Source organism: Rhagoletis pomonella, unplaced genomic scaffold (genome assembly GCF_013731165.1).
Source record: "Rhagoletis pomonella isolate Grant_MI unplaced genomic scaffold, Rhpom_1.0 Rhpom_scaffold_00005, whole genome shotgun sequence".
NCBI classification, from domain to species: Eukaryota; Metazoa; Arthropoda; class Insecta; order Diptera; family Tephritidae; genus Rhagoletis; species Rhagoletis pomonella.
Genome location: NW_023458559.1, coordinates 48101535 through 48124527, shown reverse-complemented (window position 1 = coordinate 48124527; position 22993 = coordinate 48101535). Strand labels below are relative to the sequence as shown.

The 22993-nt window shown below is 38.6% G+C and overlaps 1 protein-coding gene across 4 annotated transcripts in view; it reads left to right on the top strand.

Moving 5' to 3' along the window:
* The first annotated feature begins 22290 nt into the window (after positions 1-22290).
* LOC118739080 (protein naked cuticle-like) overlaps positions 22291-22993 on the top strand; it is a 236991-nt gene continuing 236288 nt past the window's right edge. For all 4 annotated transcript variants that reach the window (XR_004992978.1, XR_004992977.1, XR_004992976.1 and 1 more), the window contains exon 1: positions 22291-22523. The gene's annotated coding sequence lies outside the window, so the exon portion shown is untranslated. The remainder of the gene's footprint in view (positions 22524-22993) is intronic.

Here is a 22993-nt window from a genome sequence, read left to right as displayed (position 1 = left end):
TGGTGATATGATGGTATCGATTTATAAATGATTTCAACTTAATTTTTTAAAAGTTGGCAACTCTTTTCGGAAAAGTAAAACCTTATTGTACATCTACATCTCAAGCCCTTTAATTTGATTTCATATCTGGTGACCTGGACAAAAATCCCTTCGCGTATTATATATACAGATATAGTTAAATTCGACTTTTTAAACAGGTGGCAGCCCTGTTAACAAGTAGTTTTGCGCTAAGATATTCTTAAATATTCTTCGTCTAACAGTGCGATAGATTTTTCAAACCCTATTTGATTGATACCCACATTTTAGTAATATATTAAATTTATTTAATAATTTGAATTAAATTTCCAGCACCTCAAAAATATTGTTTGTGTTTAAACTAAAGTCTTCTTAATAGTCTTTCGTTTGACATCATTATTTTGACATTTCATGTAACTTGTGGATAAGTTAACTAAATTCGAATTCGACATTGCGAGCAAGTGGCAACGACAACCTTTTGAAGCCCCTTTCGTTTGGCACCCATATATTGAAACATATTTCACCTAACTAATTTCCTTAATTCAAATTGAATTTAATTTTTTAAACAAGTGGCAACCCTCCTAAAGTTTTGCTAAAAAACAAACATTTTCAAACCCATTTCAATTGATACCCAATTTGTAATAATTGAATTATTTTTTTAAATAATTTGAATATAATTTTTAAAAGGTGGCAGCTCTTTTCAAAAAAGTTTCAGTTAGTATGTGAGGTTCCACGCCCCCTTTTCCAATACCGACCATTTTTTTTCGTGAGTATGAATTTGATTTCACATGCATATCTCCATATCAAGTTCCAATACTCTCTCACAAATACTTCCAGAGATATGTTAGCATTGTGAAAATTCCAATTTATATTGATTTATCGAAATTATTTTAAGTCTAAGACATACAGACTGTCACATTTATAATATTAGTAGGATAGAGATGCCACGCCCCCTTTTCCAATACCGACCATTTTTCTCCATGAGTATGGAATTATTACATATATTTCTATACCAATTTCCAGTACTCTACCACAAATATTTCGAGAGATATATGTACAACATGAAAATTTTAGTAAGTATTGGAGGTGCCACGCCCCTTTTCCAATACCGACCATTTTTCTTCATGAGTATGGAATTATTACATATATCTCTATACCAATTTCCAGTACTTTACCACAAATATTTCGAGAGATATATATACAACATGAAAATTTTAGTAAGTATTGGAGGTGCCACGCCCCCTTTTCCGAATTCGGGAAAACTTCACATTGACTATCTGCATAATAGCCCGAATTAACCGCATAATTTTAGTTGAATTCGGTGAAGCCGTTCTCAAGTTATAAGGTAACACCAAAAAACGAGCACTTATTTTTATGTATAAGATAAGAAAACTTTGAAATGGAAAATATAAAATCGTGAAAACATCAGGGTCTACTTATTTTTGTCGCTCGCTGTACATGTACATATATGCTGGGGAGGTCCTTAAAATAACATTCTCTTCTACGTACGAAATAAAGACATCTATGAAAATGTCAAAATTTAATAAAAATTTTTTGCACAAATTTAATATTTTTAAATCGCAAAAACTCAACAAAAATTTTACTTCGACCAGTTGTAACTAAGCGTATTGGTCAAAATCGAATTTTTGCGTTCTGATTTTTTAAATCACAATGCTTTTAATCCCGTGCGGCGACCACTTCCCTTATACGTTGTTTAAAATTTTGAATTTTCGTGGGCTTTTATGGACGCCGCCGCATCACAAAATTTCGAAGAATTCCTCAGAGTAGGAGCCCCTAAAGTAACTATAAGGACAAAAAGAAAACGCTAATAAAAACGACAATATTTCGTTTGTTGAAGACACATCAAAACCGCCTTTAAAACTGTGTGGCTGTAGGAGGCACACTGGGCGAGGTCGAATTAGCACCAAGTGGGATTTCCAGTATCGGTATGGATACCTAGGAATATTTAATGCGAGTTTCGAAGGTAACTCCAAAGTAAGCCTAAACGACGATAGGATGAGCGAAAACTTTAGCATCATTCTGGCCCAGGCAGGACCGAAAAGCGCCAAGGAATCTTTTAGGGCTCATAAAGCTTCACACTCGGCGTTCATATAGGGCACTGTACTATTAGGACTAAATATCACACCTAATCCACATTATCGCAGATGTTTGGAAACGGGCAAGGAAGATTCATTGGCGTATAAAGCCACAACTTTAGTTGCAAGCGAAGATTTCAACACAGAAGAAGTAAGGCGGCTAGATTAAATGACACACCTTTCTTTTTAGCCTTTATGAAGCTAAGATCCTCATGACTGGAGCCGTTTGAGAACGCGGACTATGAACCGGCACCTTCTAATCCAGGCGATCGCGCGACACTGTGCCCATTGGACGGTTTGCAGCCCGGAGGGTATAAAATGCCTGTATTCTAACGGCGTATTCTCGACGCTGGGCCGCAATGAGAAGGAAGCTGGGCATGCTCTTCCAAGTATCAGCGGGCAGAGTACGGCCTCTAATGAATGCGATAATACAGGTAAAGACTCTAATACTAGGAACCTATCTACTGCCATGCCAAAGTTCTTATTCCAAGGGACACCGAGAGTGAGCATTCCGGAAGACAACGTTACTGCTTAAGAAACAGGACCCAGTCGGCAAGCAAGTACCTCTCGGCCAACCGTCGTCATCAAGCAGGTACCAGAGGTCACTGAGCCGCTCGAAGTCGTCAACCTCGCGCGAATCCGCGTGGTAGTCTGTGCGAAACCTTCTCTACTGCCTTTAACGGACTATCCAGGCGCTCTGCACGACCAGCATCGAACCGAATTGAGCAGGACGGGCGCTAAATGATATATTCGCTACCTTCAACAGGGCAAGACGCCAGGTGAAACTCGAGCCATCGCTGGCGATAAGGTAAAAGCACACAGGGGGGAAAAGATAGCGGAGAGACCGCAGCGCCAAAACCGCAGCCGCCGATGAGCGGAAGAACGGGTCAAGCCAGTGCTGATCACTCATATCTGCTAACAAGCAGAAGCGGGAAAAACCACAGTCACCACGAGCTCATGATGACCGGCGGAGAGGGGCGAACAAACAGAGAACCAGAGCCGAAGCTAGATAACTGCACCCGCTTCTAAGTAAGCTCAGATCAGTTGTGAACCCAAGAAATTTGGTCTCCATTTCTAAGGAGCTGAGCGTTCACAGAAGCTCTAAGGTTTATGGTTCTTGTTCTTTCCCATGCGCTATCACGTACGGCGAAAGTAGAATGGATGTGTGTTTCTAAGCTCGCTGAAACTATTTCAATGCAACTGTCTACAGATTTATGTACAAATGCATTTTATGTTACCAATTAATATAACAAAAAAATATTTCAGTAATTAGACAGCATTCGCTGCAATAAAATTATTTGAAACAGGGCCTAGTCTTCCCACATGTCTGGTGGGTTGCTCCAATTGCTTTATTCTTATGCACCCTACATTAATTTTACCATTTCTTTAACATCAAAGCACCTGTTCTACGAAGTCAGTTGCCAGACAAGCTGTTATCAGCCGGTAATAGGCTAATGTTTCCACACGATCATATGCAGCCGTCCAACTTATGGCCAATAAAACATTAAAATGCTATAAAAAATACAGAAATTTCTTTAATAAAATCACAAACTACCATACGAAATAATTTTACGAGTATCACTGGCAACAATAAGTGAATTAATTTACAATTTCCGCTGTACGACTGGGGGCTATTCAATAGATCATTGTGCGATCAGAGGAACGAAAGGCAGCGTATATCAATTAATCGAAAAAGGAAATTTAACATACATACATATATTTATGTATGTACATGTTGCAGTAAAATTTTTTTTTTATGATTTCTTCTAATTTCTGTGATAGGTTGGTGGAGAACAAAGAATACAGTAATAAACAAATGATGACAAGATGGTCTGGTAGAGTACATAGAGATACATCAAACAGAGACAAAATTTTTGAACACTAATGAGTCAAACAGCTGTGGCAACTCGGACTCCGGACTACAATAGAATCTTTAAAAGGCGCGGCGGCATTTTCAACGTAACAGTATGCGTGTTTGTCTGACATAGTGATTGCACAACAACAATTTCCATGTATGTACATGAAAAAATATGAAAATTTTAATGGCCATTGGGAAAGATAACATCTAAATTGGTGGTACTCAAGTATTCAACACTTGTCTTCACAGTACCGTGCGGCTAGCGGAAAGAGGGTGCGTTGCTTTAAATCAAATTTCAATTTACATTTCCATTTATTAGATACCCCAACCATGTTTACAACAATCAAAGATCGTCAATTCGGAAAATATCGTCGTCTTTTGTGGAAACTCATGCTTATGCACCGCTTATTTCTATGAAAAACTTAGTCAACGACAATTGGTGAGGGAACAAGTATGTAGATATATCGGAATGTACATACATATGCATGTGTTTACTCAACACACAGTGCCATACGAGGGAGGCGCCTTAATTACCTTCGCCAGCGTGAAATGTTTCTTCTTTTGAGTTTGTCGTTAGTTTTTCTTTTTATGTTGACACAAATCAGCTGTAAAACGTAAACATTTGTGCCGTGTGCTGTTCTTGCGCACCAATATGTCGATCAGTGGGCCCATCACCAGTGTTGCCAACTGCAAAAGTACGAAAATCCGATTCTCCTTTGAAAAACGCCCTGTTAATCCCATTTTGAAATTCGAAAATCCCATTTATGAATATTAAATATTAAAAGTTTTTAAGAACAATATATACATAAAGAGTAGATACAGTGACTCAAACAAATGACCACGTGCTGATTTTTTTTAAATATTCGTAATGTTTTTCGAGCTAGTTTTTTTTTGGTATTTTTCTATAAAAATACCGTCCGAGGTTTAACCGATATCATATCACAGATTCACACTTTATACAAAAGTATTTTTTAATCTAAAAAAAAAGGTTTAAAGAACTTTACAGAGTGACATTTTCATAAAAATTTTCGATTTATAAAGCAGTTAAAATGTTCCTTATGTTTTATTATGGGTGTAAATCTTTAAAATATTTTTGGGTATGCAGTTTTATAGCCCCAACAAATTTACATAGTGTAATGAAGTGCAAGTTTCAAACGGCTTTAATATGAAATTCCTGCTTTTATGGGAAAAAGTGCAAAAATCCTATGTGTCTTCAATGGTGACTCGATCCACCAGACACATAATGCTGCCCCACCGGTCACAAGCTAAAACTTTTTTTTTCAAATATAATAATGCTATAAAAGCATAAAATGGACCTTATCATTATACTAACTACATTCGAGAAAGCCGCTATGCAAGAAATATTTTGATATAAAGTTTGTCCAAAATGGCAAACGAATCCATCCACTTAGAGAGGTGGGTGTCGTCGTTGTCTCAGCCGTCACTCTTGGGGAAAATGAAAATTTTCTGTGTAAATCATTTAACTAAGTTGTTCTACTTTATTAGTTTCGTGTTAAACTGCTATTTGAATTCAGATGTTTGATACTTGCCAAATTAAGGGTTAAAAAGAAATTACTTAAAGTTTGAGGAAAAACAAGTTTAAATGTCCCATCCGTCACGTTGGAATTAACAGCAAATAAAAAAAAAAACAATAGAGCCATAAAATTGTATTTAGCTAAAAATCCCATAATGAGACGCAAAATCCCACGCGCCCTTTTATAGTGCGAAAATCCCAAATTATGGGCGAAATTCCTTAAGTTGGCAACACTGGCCGTCACCTACCGTCTGTGAGGAGACGTCAGTGCCGCAATATATGTATGTACATAGTTTTGTTTGCTTACAGCAAAACACTCGCAGTCAGCAATTAACGTCGACAACAAATAATCAATCCATGAAGAATTATATTTGCAGATAAAGTGATGCCCTGGCAGGGCTGGCTGCCAACAATGTAAGCATTGCTCTTAAGAAAACTAACATCTAGCAGCTGGAACTCATTGATGAATATACGAATGCATATATGTACGTGGATGGGCCTCTGCAATACCGACACAGCTCAAAACTAAAAAAAAAAACAATAAATAAAACAAATAGGCCTACTACTCTAAAGGGCCTCATGTCTCTAATCCTTGTCTAATCCATGTCTATTCCTATACTATTAACTTTAGTAATCCTGACTACTTACATGAGCCTGACTGTGAGACGTGGGCCGCTTAAAGTAAGGTTTTATTTTTGAGTTTTGAGTTGTGTTGTTATTGCAACGATATGTTAGGATGTTTTGATATCTATATTTGTAAAAGCCAAAATAGAAAATTCTTTTTAGTTTTCGTTTTACGTTCTATTTACACTCTTTTAAAATCCTTTAAAATAATTTTTATTTTTAGCAAGTATCCAACGTTTCGTAATTCCAATTGCAACATTAAAGCAACTCAAGTATCTCGAGTGCTTTTTTCGAATTTCCGTACATATTTTTTTATTCATCGAAGACGCTTAAAACATTAGCCCATAATTCATCAATACTATGCCAATCGCTCTTGAGTCTCTAAAGCTTAACTTTTGTGCAACGAAGCAGTCCGAGTATCTCCATGAGATCGGTATCCATAAGGAGACTTTTGCCGAAGCCCTTACGCCTATCCGACCAAACGCTAGACACTCACTTAGTCGCGTCATCTTCTAGGACAATTTTAAGTGAAGCTTAGTCCTTTATGCCAATTCTGTTGATTTACGTGGCGGAGGGAATGAATCTCGTGTTGAGGCTAACAAAAGGCTGCAAATAAGGCTTGCCCAACTTCCGCAAAAGTTTAGGCCTGTCGCTGCGTGGTACGTCCAGCAACATTTCAGGCTGTCGGCAGCTGTCGCGACAACGGCAATATGTAGTCATAAAAATCAACCCCTATGCGTGGCTGAACTGCAGCCTATAGCCGGCTGTGTGCAAATGAATTCCTCCATGAAACCAACTCATGTCAGTGCATAGCTTTTTCGTTGCCCTTGATGCCGTTGACGTCCTTGCACTCACATAAATGTAACGACCTGTCAAGACCGCATAGTCTGTATATTTACTGTCGCATAATTTTCGAGTTCTTCTTTAAGGCCTTTTTAACTGCTTGTCTATCTGAGCAGTTGAGTACCTCATTGTTCGTTTGTCCTCTTTGTAGCAGCTCCCCCGTTGCCAGCGATATAGCGAATACTTATACTTGAAGCGTAGTAGCGTTGCCACCAAGTGGGAATGAGTGCTGAATACCTAGCGACTCGGAAAGGTTTCAAGCTCAAGAGCTAAAGGTCATTAAAAACACGTTCGGTTATCAAATTTCTAGCGCCTATCGTGCAAGGAAATCATCTGCGAAGAGGATTCAGAGATCTAAACTAAGGAAAAATCAAGAACGGTCAGCATCTCCCGGCTTTAGACTTAACAAAGATGAACAGAGAACGATTTTTGAAGGATTTATAGGCGTACGGGCAGCTTTAGCACGTAAATTTTCGCTTGAGTGTTTTGCATTTCAAATAAAATACTCCATAAATTCAAGGTAGCAATTTTTTCGAAGCCCTAGACGTGTTCACCAAATGGTTGGAAAGGTTCAAAATCGCATGAGTAAAGAATAGGAGTAATTTCTCTTGGACATCAGAACTATACTATTTTAACGCTGATGTTTACGCCAAACGAATTCCTGTCGACGATAAGTGAACTTATGGAGGGTGTACCAGGTGATATCTCTAAGTGGACCAACCAGAATGGATAGGGGGGTTAACCCCTTCAAGAGGGAACTGGTATTGTTTATTAGGAAAACAAAAGTATAAATTTTTTCACTGCTGAAATTTAGGGAAATACTTTGAATCCTCCTCCGAGGCCAAATACCCCGGAATTATTCTGGACCCCAAGTTGAATTGGAAAAATAATTTAGAGGAGCGAGCCGAGAAATCTCTCTCAGCATACTACACGTGCAAAAGGACCTTTGGGAATCAAAGCAGTTTATCACGGAACGTCACATATGGCTTGCTCATCACAGTCATCAGACCAATTGCAACCCACGGGTTTTTAATATGGTAGATAACTCTATACACAAGGAATAGCAGGAAAATAATAGGAATAATAGGAAGAGTGTAAAGTCTCTCATGTCTTGGCATATCGGGGGCAGTGAGTAGCGCACCACATGAAGGGCTTAACATGATACCTCACCTGCAACCGCTGCATTTTTCCGTCCATGTTACGGCTACGAAGAGCGCGATCAGGCTCAGTGTGGTCATTACGTGGGAGGCAACGAATTTCGGGCATGCGGCAATACTGAATGAAATAAAAAGGGGCCAGCTCAATGGAATTAACGTAGAAGCCAGCTCTGATTACATTACGCCTGTGTGGGACTTCAATACTAAGGTACCTTTTAGGTTACCGACTAGATACGAAAAAGATGCAGGACTGAGAGTAGAAGAGGAAAGTATATCCATCTACACTGATGGTTCAAAGTGGAGTAAGCAACCGTAGCCGATCTCTACCCGAAGGAATTTTATATCAACCGGTCTTTCGTCTACCGAAGGATTGTTGTGTCTTCCAAGCAGAGATCTAAGCTATAGCTAAGCTAAGCTAGGGAGAGCGGCTAGTCATTTGCTTAGTAGTTGAGTTCCAGAAGATGAAGCCACTATCCAGTAGCATTGAAGGCGATCTAGAATAGTGAAATTGTTAATTGTATGGAAATGTCGCACCACGCTGGCGTCACGGAGTCGTTTCAACGTCACTCTATGCTTGGTCCCCGGACATAGCAATATTGAAGGGAATGAGTCGATTGATGAGATGGCAAGATGCGGTTCAGAGATGCCAGTAGAGTAAGCGGATGGCTCCATACTACCACCGTTTTGTGATCACGTTAGGAATTTAGATGTGGCTGTGGCGTGTGGCTGTGTGGATTTTTTTTATCAACAATTAAATGCAGAAATTATAGCTGCTTTTTGTAGACGTCCAAAGTCAATGGTCTACCCACTGAGCTAAGTTTACACTATTTACAAATAAATTTCTAATGATAAACACAAAAAGCAATACCAATCCTAGGGCTAACTCCCCAGATATGCTTAGTGCACGATTATAAAAACAAGGAGAAAACAACCCAAAAAAAATTGAACTTAAAACAAAGTAGAATGTTTACATAAATCGCGTGTTCTTCTTCAATTACTGTGTCATTAAGCCACCACAGGATTATCCAGCCACAGCCCAACAGTCTACTACAGTGGGGGTAAGATGTACGTATTCGTTAATACCAGCAGCCGTGATATTAGTTACCCCACCACACAACCACAATAGCCATGGCAGACCAAAGGTAAAAACAATGTCTGCCGATTTTAACGGTGAGTTCCATGCAACACCCGTATGTAAATACATACATACATACATATTTCTACATACTCTGTTTGTATAAGCGTAGGTACATAGGCAGTGCAACCGATCGTGATGATGCCAAAGAAGAAGCCGCTCCCTTTCGTTGAAGCCACTTTATACACGCGCATATGTTGCTCAAGGCTCGCCTCGCCCTCGTGTCTACATATATCTTCTTAGGTTTGCAATAGTGCTGCGCTGTTAGACTCACTGCAAGCTACAATGCATTTATAGGCAGTGGATCTCAAACTTGCGTTAATAGCGAGAGGAGCATAACGTTTGTTTGCGTCAATAATTATACTGATTCGCCGTTCTTTACATTTGCTGGTTGTGTCTGTTTTCTTTCTTTGCTTGATTTTGACTGTATGTTTTTTTTATATTTTTTGTTTATTTTTTATTTTGTTTTTAGTTATTTATTTTTGTCATGCTTCGTTTGCCTCATTTCTATTTGCTTTTGTTGTTATTCCAACGCGATCACTTTGTGGTGTTTTTAACCTGCAGCGTAATACAGGATCCACTCGTCGTTGCTATTATACTGGTGCATTCATTATTTTTATTGTTGTTGATGTTGTTGCTTGGCGTTTGGTGTGTTTAAGGCTAACAGTTTTGGTATCGGCATTAGAGATGGGTGCTAATTTTCGGGACGCATGGTACAAAAGCCATTATAAATTGAGCTTGATAAAGGAGGTTAGAAATATCCATCCAAATAGGAGTTTTGAAGGATTCCGTAGGTTTTAAAAACAAAGAAAGTAATTGTTGTTGAATTTTTTGCAATTATAATACTCGTCAGTGTGATTATACTTTTTGTAATACATTTTTTTATCGTGAATTTTTAAGTGGTTTTCATATGATTTCAATCATACCAGACTCAGACGAGTTGGGCTAAAGTTTGGAATCGTCTGCGGCTCTTTCGAACGACGAAAAAGATCCGCCAACTCATGTATGCTTTCATGAGTTTTGAGACCTTAGGGAAATGACTAGTAATAGTAGATGGGGTATCTGAGTCACATTCGGCCATATCGCGAATTTTATATACAAAAAAATCCAAAAATTATAAACCAAAACAAAAATATTTTTTCCCAATTTGTATTTGTTTTGCCTTTTAAATTATGAAAACGACTTATTGACATAGAATTTGAGATAAGACTGATCAAGTCTATCATTGATCGTAAACTGGACGATGTTTCTAGCCACAAAACTGATTTTAAAAAATGCTATAAAATATATTTTCGAATTAAATGCATTGCTTTGAAATATTAGTTTGAGAATAGTGGATACATGGAAGATTTATGTTTCAGGATTTCCATCACTTATATATACCCAGCAGGAAATTGTATAGACCCGTGAAATATATTTGTATCGGACTTACTTTCCAGCTAGAGAAGTGTGCGTTTCCATAGCACAAAAAGGAGTGTAGAACAGTTTCCTACTATGTAACTACTTCTTGCGGCAGATGGTTTTTTTAAGCCATTTTTTGACTGTAGATCTATAGTCGGGAGCTTATTTTTGACTGCTGACAGCTTTTCAGAAAGTTGCTTTTTAACAACATAGTCTGAGAGAAGAGTCTTTTAAAGCTTAGAGTGGTACTATGTTGACCAGAGAGAGCTTTTGTTCTGTGCAAGACGTTGATGAAATGTATAGAAAGTTTAAAAACTTGGCGGCAACGATTAGGAATAAATCTTTCTCAGGGCGTTTCCATAGAAAATTTATAGGCAGTTTCTGCTCTGCATTAAAAGCATCCGGAGAGAAGTTTTATTCTGTATAAAAAAGAAATCGAAAGTTAAAAAAGAACTGCAAGTGAGAAAAATCTCTATCTAATAGTTTGCCATTGATTTACGAAAAGCATTAAAAATCATATTCCGTGAGCGAAGCTTTTTACAGCTTTCTGTAGATTTGAAATCGGTGGTGGGCATCGGAAAGCTTTTTCAAGCTTTGTATACATTTAGAAAGCTTGAAAGAGCTTTGCCCGCGAGCAAGCAGATTCCCATCACCATTTTAAATAGACTAGCGAAAGTTAAAAGCTGTCTTTGGTCATTGCTGCTCAGATCAATCACTTCCAAAATAAGTATATTCCACAGGAGAAGCTTTTTAAACTTTTTTTTTAAGTTTTAGAGGCGCGCACCTACGTACACAAAAAGAAGATCCGCCTAAAAATTTTGATCATTTAACCTGCCTTTTTGCGGACCGTAGCTCGACTTACATTCAGCATTTGGGAGGAACTGAAATCCGTACTACTTCGTTCACAAAATCGTTGATTAGTTTGGTCTGACTCCTACTTTATAAGGCTTTGCAGTGTCTCTCTTCAGATGTTGGCATTTTTGAATGGCATTCTAGAGGCCCACTTAAGACTTAAGGGATTATATTGAGGTCACCAGCAATCTCACTGCCTCATGTTAACAGTGCTCATTTGGTACGACTTTTAACCATATCTGTAAGGTATTCTCAAACCAGATATAACTTAACTCAAACTTAAGCCAAAGGAGACTTGTAGAGAAACGACAAATACCAAGACTGAGAATACAGAATAGAGATTAAGTGATTTTGGGGAGTTTTCAAAAACTCTAGCTGACTTCTTAAAGTCCTACAAGGGTTGTGCACATATACATATACACATATATATGTAGGTGCCAGTCCAACTAAAGTGCCCGCAAAAGGCCTTGCCGTCATTTGTGCAACGCGCGATTTCGAACCGCCGTCAAGTCTGCTATCCTCTACTACAACGTCTGTCTTTTGTGGTTTGCTGCCCTTTCATTGTATAATTTACCACCGACCGATCAAGCCACAACAAGCCGTTGCTCCCTTTCGCTTCCCTTCGCCCTCAAACTGCTGCTTTTGATGCGGATGCTACCTTTGCCTCCTTAGGCTTTGCACTTCTGCAATTCCGCCCTTTTTTGCAGCTGCCAAATCTCGTGTTTTTGCCAATTCCTCCTTCTTTATTACACTGCCTCCTTCGATGTTATTGTCTTGATGCCGCGACCGATGCTTGTCGGTGGCGGTGCACTGCCGCTTGCCAAACTCAATCCATACAAACACAGCTTGAGGTTAGCTCACTGGCTATGGGGCTGTAGCTGTGGTTGTGGCTGTGCGGCTACAGCTACGGCTGCGGCTTCAATTCAAACAGCTTTCATGCCTTTGAAGTTTTTACCAAAGCTGCGAGGAAGCAATTTCGATTTCTCTGAACCCATAATTGCCCGTATGCGTGCACCTTCTCGCCATTCAAGCATGCAAACATACATACTCGTACTTAGACTCAGCACGATCCTTGTTGCCTTGCTTTCTTGCCGCCGATATGGAATGATTATAGCACATCCATCTATCCGGTTAGGCTGTCCGTCCGTACGTACATACGCCGACGATCCTCGTCTGTCTAAATAAGTAGATATGCGCGTTTAGGTTTGTAGCCTGAGAGCCCTGTATGCATTCGAAGAGCACTGCACAGTGGTGCAGCGGGGTGCCTTTGCCAATTTTGTTCTTTTTTTGGGGTTTTCGTTTGCACCAGAACGTCAACGGCGACACACCAGCGATCATGCTGCTAATGGAGCTGGAAGTTGTGTGTGCAAAAATAAAAATTATAATGCATATATCCCTATGTACATATGTATGTATGTATTCACTTATATGCTTTAACGAAAACTATCTTTTTGTTTGTAGATATGTATGTATCTATGTGCATATACATACATACTCATATGTACATACGTATTTACATTAATGTTTAGGCATGCAAACAAAAGAAGTGATAAAAGGTTGATGCGCTCGTATTTGTTTTGGATACTTAGTATTTTGCAGGTACACCTGAACTAGAGGTGTCAATCTTGAGTAGTGTTTCTATGGTTTACGTTGGGATACATACATATGTTCAAACATATTTTTTTATTCTATTTTTTTTTTTGGCTGTGAGGAAAGAATTTAAAATGCCTTCGCACCATGTAGGAACCTTCGCTCCTTCGTGAGTGGTGTAGCCACTAAAATAAGCCCTCCTCCTACTCTGGATACTTCTCTACCCTGGAACTACTTTCGCATTACTTCAAGATACAGAATCCAGGATGGACCCTACTGGGTCAATTTCAACACTTCCTGCATCCAGGGTCGCCAAATTTGAAGCCAGCATCCAGCTATTGGCTCGTATGCTCTTCTAAAAGCCTGATTATGGCAACTTAACTTAACTTAACGTAACGTAGAACCTACAAAATCAAAATGAAACAGATTCGACGTGGCATTAAGTTACGTTAAGTTTCGACTGTTCAATTATAAGAAACATCCATTTAAGAGAATATTTAAGTTACGTTAGGTTGCCATAATCAGATCATAAGATTTCAGTATCGTGTAGACTCATAGTTTCCATATTGGGTTTTTTTGTACGCAATATTCTTTCTACAAACGTCGCTACAGTTTGCCAGTTCTTGTTTTCTTAAAGCATGGTAATTAGTATGTTCTCGGTGCTTACCGGACCTATTAAAGCCTCTATTTCTGAGTGTTCTATGCACCATTTTTCATTTTGAAAAACAGTGTGTTCAGCATCATCATCAGGCCAGCTGCAATAGATACAGCTCGGGTTGTCTACTTTTTTTGTATTGTGTGGAGGTATTTCCGAAAGTATCCATGACCGGATAGCAGCTGTGTTAGGTAGTATTTCACCTCACCATTATCGTATATTTGGGATGAATCACACTGTCCATCTTCCCTGCGTGTCGACCTCCCATCTTTTCGGCCAGGCGTCCATTGAATTATTTTTTGTTTCTTCCACTCTGCTTTGGGAGAGGTTCCCGGATAATTGTAGTGTTTAGCATTTTATGCGCTCATCGACAGGTAGGTCGATTGGTTTAAGGCCCGCTATTACTAAAGCTGCAGCGTTTGATACCGTTCGCTACGCGCTTATTATTCTGAGTGGCATCGTTCTTTGTACGGTCATGAGGAGTTTCCTTCTGCATTTCGATTTTAAAGTGTCTGCCCATACTTCGCTTCCGTAAAGAAGGATGGAGTTTTTTTTCCATAAGCAGTTTATGCCTCACTGGTAAGTAGGGGTCCGTTAATGTTCGCCATCAGTCTGCTTAAGGCTGTTGTTACCTGCACTGCTTTGTTTGTGGCGTGTTTTAAATGTTCGTTGAATGTCAATTTCGAGTCTAACCTAATTCCAAGGTATTTTACAGCGCATCTCCATTTCCAGCGGAATTTGACGTCTGGTAAACAGTAGTAATTCTGTTTTTGGGTCGCTAAATTGAGGCCGTGCTAGCTTAGCCAGTCTTGTGTGTGCAGCATGACATGCGTTAGCTTTCGTTGGGCTTGCCTTGTGCCTCCGGTTCGTATTACCGCTGCAATATTAGGTTATCTTCCGGCATTTCTATTCTCAAAATCTCATCGTAACTAATGTTCCAGTGGTCTGGACCTACAATAGATCCTTGAGCTGCACCTGATGTTATATTCATCCCTTTGAGGCCGCTACTTGTGTGGTATATTAGTTTGCGGTCCTTAAGATAGCTACAAATCCTTCTGCTTAAATATGTGGGTATCTTAAAATGACCTTCGAGTGTATTAATGATGTCTTTCCACCTGACGCTATTGAAAGCATTCTTTATATCTAGCGTGGCTAATAGGGCAATCGGTCTTGAGTAATGACTTCCATGCCGAGTTAGCCTTGCTGCTTCCACCACCTCGTGCAGGGTTCCGAAGGTGGATGTACCTTTTCTAAAGCCATATTGTCGTACACTTAGTCCACCGGTTTTTTTCCACTGCCGCATCTAACCTTGGTTTGATTAGTTTATCCAATAGCTTTCCTGCTGTGTCTAACATACACAGGGAGCGGTATGCAGCTGGACTAGTGGTGTCTTTTGCCTTTGCTAATTTGCACGAGTTTCTGTGCACACCCCTTTTTTGTTGAAAGCATCGTAAACATATCGAGCCCTAACCGCCAAAATAACGTAATTTTTTCAAAATTTTCCTTTTGATGCAGAAATTTTCCTATAGCATCTAGATGCATTTCTGCTTAAAAAAGAAAAAAAAAGTTGCTTACGTTATTTTGGCGGTTAGGGCTCGATATTTACAAAGGTATACATTCCTATGCTCGCAAAAAGACCTACCGATACCAGTGCGGCTGTTTTGGGGAAGTTCTACCAAATTGGATAGAATATTTTTTTAAATTTTAATTTGGGCAGGGTGCTATATTCGTTTTCCAATTGGAAGATTTTTTGGACTTCATTCATTTGAAAGGTACGACAAGTAGGCATACCTACGTCGAATAAGACTAAAATAATACTTATGAAAAAAGATTTACAGGGCAATTCTGGCTAAGATAGTAAAAGGTATTTCGTCAGAAAAATTAAAGTCAGATGGAAAAATATGTAGTTCGAAAGTCTTTTGTTATTATAGCACAAACGACTTAGAAAAAAGGCCTCCCTTTCACCACTCGTGATGGAAAGCTCTTTTGCCAGAAAGCAGATTTTTTATTATTTTTTCTATGTCAATTTTTTAATTTTTTTAAATTCAATTTTCTTAAGTTATCTCTAAGATTTGATTATCTTGTAAAAAAGAAATATATATATTTTTTAATTTAATTCGATCTTTAGAAACTTATTTTATTTTAATTATGTATATTTTTAGATTTCATTGCTTTAAACCAATGCCAGGCAGCTAGTAGCCTCACGAGGCTATGTGCGCTAAGGCACTATTTTAAACAAAAAAAAATATTAATTATAAATTCATATAATTTTTGGGAGGCATTTTTTCATATTGACATTTTTTTTAAGTTTTAGATTTTATAGTTTTAAAAAGAAAATATATTTTTTATTTTCATTAAATTTTTAGAAACATATTTCTTCTTTTTCTTTTATCAAAATTGATTTGTTTAGCAGGAGAGATGGCGCAAGGCAATGAAACCTAACCGTAGACCCCTAAATATTTTCACCGACGGCTCTAAAATTGCAATGGGAGTAGGTGCCGGGATTTACTGCCGGGAACTGAACGTCAGGCGGGCAGTAAGATTACCTGACCACTGCAGCTAGTCGAAACGACATCAATTCAAAAGTAAGCTTATATGTACATACGTTTATAGGCAGGCGGCAATTAAAACAGTTAGCTCATATAGTAGTTCATCCATAAACGTCCTTCGTAGCCGGGAAGTCGTTGACAGACTGGTCGCTGCCAGAAGGCTGCATATCTATTGGGCGCCCGGCCACAAGGGAATAGAGGGTAATGAAATAGCAGATGAGACTGCCAAGAACGCCACCAGTCTGACTCTCGAACAAATAAACTACATTCGTAGACCACTTCAACACTTGTACACTTGGAAAACTGCAAAAATTATGTGCGAAAACGGCGGAAGCAACTATACTTCTGCTTCTTGTTCCGGCTCTCAAAGGAAGACTGTAGAGTTTTTTTCCGGATTGCTTACGGGAAATGAGACGTTAGAAGACATCTCAAAAGTAGGGCTGAAATGTCTACTTAAATTCGGACAAAAAGCGTTGACAGCCTATGTGATTTTTTAGTTTTAATAATTTTTTTTTTATTTTTTAGTTTTTTATTTTAAATAGACATTTTTTTTCTTTTAATTATTACAGAGAGCTACAGAGACCGGAACAGTTATGGGACAAATGGAACGTGGCCTGAGTTATGTTGTAGATGCATCAACACTTCCCAATAATGTTGGACTCGGCTAGAATCGCTTTGGCGGTTACAGGGTCAATCAAGAAGAAAAATAACTTTTCAGCGTAGAAAGTGGAATTAATTTCGGGCAGAGGATAGCGCTCCAACAAAACCAGTTCCTCTAGTCGCATCCAACGGTTAAATACATATGTAAGTATGTATATAGAGGTCGGGAAAAAGCTGTTTCTAAGTTCAAAACCCCACTACTAGGAATGTTAATCCCGGGATCCCGGAAAAGTAATGAATATCTAAATCCCGGGACTAGTTCCGGGATCCTGGGATTGTTACAACGCCATCCCGAAAATCCCAGAATCGGAAAAAGCCGAAAAATCACCATCCCTACTCACTACTGATGATTTCAGGTAGAAATCTTTCCTGAAAAGTATATATTTAAAGGATTTGCTCGCAGGAGTATCTGAATCCGCTGAGAGAAAACTTCCGGGATGATTTAGATTTTAAAAGCTTCCTCTTTCTTGGACCAGAACGGATCTTTCGACACATAAAAAACAATGCATTTTTTAGCCTTGTGTCTCTTGGAGTTGTATTTCAAAATGTGTTTATGTTTCTTTGAAAATCTGCCTTATTCAAAACGGTTGGGGTTGTCTTGAACTTTTTACAAAACGTTGGTCGATTTTGTGTGGCCATTTTGGTAGAAAAAATATTTTTGATGCGGCAACGCTGATCCATAACCGAAACGCTCTTATTGAAGTTTTTTTACATTTCTGGTTTCTATTTTGCCAACTTTGCCATAAAAAATTGCTGACATTGGAAATTTCCTTAACAAAAACTATATAAAATTTCGAGCTCAAAATATTCACTTTTAAATTAAAAAAAAAAAATGTGTTCCATTCCCCAAACTACATATCGTCACCTGAAATGCAAGATAACGTAACAACATCGTCACTGAAATGGAAAAAGTCGTGACTATTTATTTTTTTTCTTTCATAAAACGATGTGGGGAGTTGTAATTCGATGAAATCCATCATAGCAATCAAAAAGTGAATTTTGAATTTTTTATAAGTTACGACTTTTTGGCATTTCAGTGACGATGTTATTACGTTATTTTGCATTTCAGGTGACGATATTCAAATTGATTATTTTTTTCAATTAAAATGCATGTATATCCACTTAACAAGTACTTTAAATGAAAATTGCCAAAAAGCCAAAAAAAAATATTTTTTCCAATAAAAATATTTCAGTCGATTAATTTTCAACTGCTTGAAATAAATTCTGATAAATCCAAAATTTACTTACTAACCCACCTGGAAAATATATTTTGTAGCCACTCAATGTTACACATGTTTATAGTTATTCAAAAAGCATTTTTATTAAACGGAAGCTCAAATTCAACAAAACGAATTATTGAATTCCATCATTGTAAACAAATATTAAAATTATTAACTCGCTATATATTGTATCAAACGCACATTTGTCAAAATGAAATGTTCGCAGCTTTATTTTTACCTAAATATATTCATATATGTACCTATATTTACGTAGGCATATGTATTATACACATGCACTTACATTTGTTGTTCGTAATAATAATAACAAACCATTCAAAAACTCGTTTTCTCTTCCCATTGGCAATTTCGAAAATCATGCGCTCTTAACTAGGTACCGCGGCCCTAAGAGGCATATTTCGTTCTCTTAATTTCCTGCCTTCATTAACTTGCTGGCAGTGTTGCCAGGTTGAAATTTGGTCGTCATTTTGAAGATTTTTTACGGCCATGAGGATTTCACAATTCCCCCCCCCCCCCATTCATTAATGCAAGCCGGGCATTAATGATCTAAAAATTAAGAAGAAAATGCGATTTTATTGCAATTAAAAATATTTTTGTTAAAAGTAATGTGAATTTTTAAAATCCGTAAAAACAATTAGCTTTTTATTTTTTACGTATATCAATCAGAAAAAAAAACAAAAGATCTTCCTGGTTCTGTTTATTAAAATTTTTATATATTGACGATTTTTACATAGAAATGACGATTTTTGAGAACCAAACTGACGATTTCTCACTTCCGTGACTTGGCAATACTGCATGCATAAAAAGCAGCCCACAAAATTCTTATATGTACTATGTATTTTATAATAACAACCAAGTACTATATTAAATCCAGTGTTGCCAGAACTTTTTCAGAGAAACGGCTAAATGGGCAAAAAATAAAGCTAAAAAAGATAAATCAAATTTTTTTTATGGCTAGAAAAAATAGCTTAATTAACAAATAAAATATTTTTGGTCGTTATTATAACTTCATAACAGTGCCAATGTTTAAGATAAGATATGATGCATACTTGCAAGGAACAACTTATTTTGTATTTAAATAAATATTTTCGTAGCCTCACAAATGTAGGCAGCTTAAGACAAAGTTTTGATTTCACCTCGTTGTTTTGTGACGATGCGGTGTAATATTTTGCCCCTCCGCGGGAAAACCAATACTTTAATATTCCACCAGTAAGTTTTCCAAAGAGAAAGTATTCCACTCTTTACCAGATGAGTATGAATCGAGGGTGCCTTTTCTGGTCATATTCTCCGCAACGCGATTCCCTGCGATATCAAAACACGGTCTGGCACCCAAATGAGTCTGGCCGGGGAAAATTCCCTTGCCAAAGTCGTGCAGTATAACAGACATTCGAATGCTTCCTAAATGCTGCATGAAATAACCACCCATCGACACTTCCGTCAAGCTTCAACCCATCCATGTAGAAATTCTCCGCTGTCGCTCTGCAACTATTGCTTCCCGTTCGCTCATTCCTGAAGGTGATGTGAGTGTCGAAAGAGTTCAAAAACCAGACTACCCACGCAGATAACGGATAAAGTCAAAGCCTCCGAAGCCCTTCTTTGTATTTTTTGAAGGGGGAAAATACAAACATGTGCGATAAGTTTGTACTTCATCATCGCAAAGCGTACTTTTTCGCGTAACTGAGTAACTTTTGAAAGGATGCGTTTAGGAAGGTATATTTTTTTAAATGAAAACACGCTGAAGTAAAATATCAGGACAGCATTTGTCTTTGTTTTTCATCCAGTACCTAATACTAAAAATCGTTAAAATGTTGAACCCTATTAAAATTTGCAGTTAATATTTAAATAATTTTAGAAAAAAAGCTAGAAGCTAAACAGGATTTTTTCGGCTAAACCCAAATAAAAAAAGATAAATCTAGCCGGAAAATAACTCAAATGGCAACACCGATTAAAGCAAGTGCAGTGGGAAAACAAGGACATACATATACATTCTCTGAGTGTGAGACTATCTTCGAATTTTCGATATAAACAAAACGTAAATGCTATGTAGAAACTCGTATAAGTACACTCCTACAGAGGGTGTGAGGCGGGTGGTTCACACTGGCGTAAAGTGCACAGTGAGAAACTGTTATGAGGTTATGATTATTCATTGCTCCTTCAGAGAACTAACAAATATTTGTTTATTTATTACATATTATTACGCCACCAACCCCGGTTATTGACCATTTTGCCATTGGGTAAAACTGAAGTCTCAGCTTCGAAGCACTTTCGAACGTAGTGCGGGCAAACCGTGAGTAGTGCTTGTGTAGGCAAATGAAGTAGCTGATGGAAGAGGTACACGATATGTGTGTTGGTTCTGGCCCTAACGGCGGATTTGCCGACGAGGATAACTTACTGTGTCACTCGAGGCACCTTGAGACCAGTGATACAAACATGCACTACGACAGTTGGGTTCAACTGTGAAGCAGACGGCGAAACTTAGGCAGGATAAAAGCTCAGTTAGTCAACGACGTAGCGTAAACGTAGGTTGACGTACGTAGCACCATATACAATTTACTGTTGATAGAGAGAGAGAGAAGCAACGGCAACGTCACCGCCATGCGATGGTGAGTTTTCGTTAACACACGAATCCCATAAGCTAGATCGTGTCTGCGTCAACCTACGTATACGCTACGTCGTTGACTGTTTGCGCTTTAAATCCATCTATGATGGTGCTGCAACGCCGGAGAGACCGTGGGCCACGAAAACTAGTTACCTCTATGCAAAAGTTTTGCGGTTCGACTCCATACTGCCTGTCCCAATGCTTTTTGGAAATTTGACGACGAAACTGCTGTTGGCACGAATGCGTGTGGGAGCTTGTGCGCAGAAAGCAGACGAAACGAAACAAACAATATATGTAGTCCTATCAAAGCTATATTTTGCCGCGACGCTACTCTGGTTTCCACCTGCGGTCGCTGGCGGAGCGCGTGTGAGTGAAGATAGGACCAGTTAAATGGTCTTTTAATGGTTCTTATCTCGTTTATGGCGGATACGACAACCCAAATAAACTTGAATTACCACATAAAGGCTCCTAGTTACGAGCTCTGGATGCAGCACCCTTATTTGCGGGCCAGCACTTCCTTGCCAACATGATTCTTTTACTCTGGTCCTGACACAACTATCAGACATATTTAGGTTTAGGTTTGAATATATATTAGACTGCTGATGTTAGGTGTATTGGGTGATTCAATAAGACCGCAGATGTTCGCAATAGGGCTGTGTGTCAAGTGGCCCCGCATATTGTTCACCATATACTTATATGTCCACGTTCACCGTTCACCGTAACAGCGTTAGCCACATCACTTTCCGTCATCCCAAAAACCACATCACGATAAGGTAGTGCGGAATTCACTTCTTTCAGTCCTACCATTTTGATAAAACGTTTGGATCACTATTACGCGTTGTTCAACTGAGTATCGCTACATGACTAAATGTGCCAAGGCCTGTAGTAACAATTGACTGAAAAAATAATAATTTATAAAAACACTAAAATATCACAAATATTTGCTGTCAAAGATCTCACTCACAAAGTATAACCCTAAGCTCTATCGTTTTATGAATTTTAAAATTTTTAACAGCAACTCTCCCGCATTAACGGCTCCGTGTACTCACAATTGATTCACTTTGGCCTAACCGCGCGCTCTCTTATGTCTTTCACGTTTGCCGCCGCCTTGCGCTTTGCTTTGAATGCCGCCACCGCCACCGCCACCGCCATCGCCATCACCGCCAGCCAGTCAGTCATCCAACTAGTACCTACCACCAGCTAGTATGTAGTACTTTTTTATGCCATGCCGATTGCCGACTTTGGAGAACAACAACAAAAAGAGCAGCAGCCACGAGAAGCGAAAACAATAACTCGCTATGACGACAAAGGCAGAGATGACGATGACGTCGAGGCCGAAGTCAACAACTCTGCCAACGGCTTCGCCAACGTTGCGTCGTGGTGTAGGCTGTAGTACCGCAGGGACAGACTTAATGTAGCATAGACGGCAACGGCGGCAGCAGGCGACAAACGTAGCGGCGAGTCAGCAGGCGTCTAGTATGTGCTTGTCTGCTCTGCGAGTTTCAGTCGACGCATCATTGGCAGTATCGGCCGCAGTGTCTGTGCTGTGTTTTCACATTTCAGTCAGTGGTCGTATGTTGAGAGCAAATGTTGTGCTAACGGAGGAAATAGGAAGTCAATGTTAGTTAGCTAAACGAAAAAGGCAATACAACACGTTTAAGTTCTTGCGGTGCATACATTCGAATAAACGGAAGTCGATGCGTGGAATTGATTTGATGTATGGGAAATGTGTTTGAATTGGGAAAAGAGAATTTAAAATTGGCAATTTTTGCAGCCATAGAAGTGTTTTTCGGTGCGACTAGAATTAAAGACCTGACTAGACAAGCTTGAGCGCTGTTTATGAGCTGGCGTGCAACGCCTAAAAAATTGGAAACAGCAGAAAAGTTTCCGGTGAATTTCCGAATAAAAAAAGTTATTGTACCGCAAACAAAACACGTTTGACCGGATGCTATTTCCATAATCATTGAATTTCCTGCCTATTGTGGACAGTTTGATATTTTTGTCAATGATATTTTTCCTAGCCGACGCTTTGGCTCGGCAGAGAGAAATAAACGCGACGCGGTATCAAAAACGTGCAAGTGAAGAAGTAACTAATAACAACAAAAATAAGAGAAAGAAACAATAAAATTGAAACGTGAAGCAGAAATAAAAATAAAAAGATAATAAAAAGAAAAATTGGCGAAAACC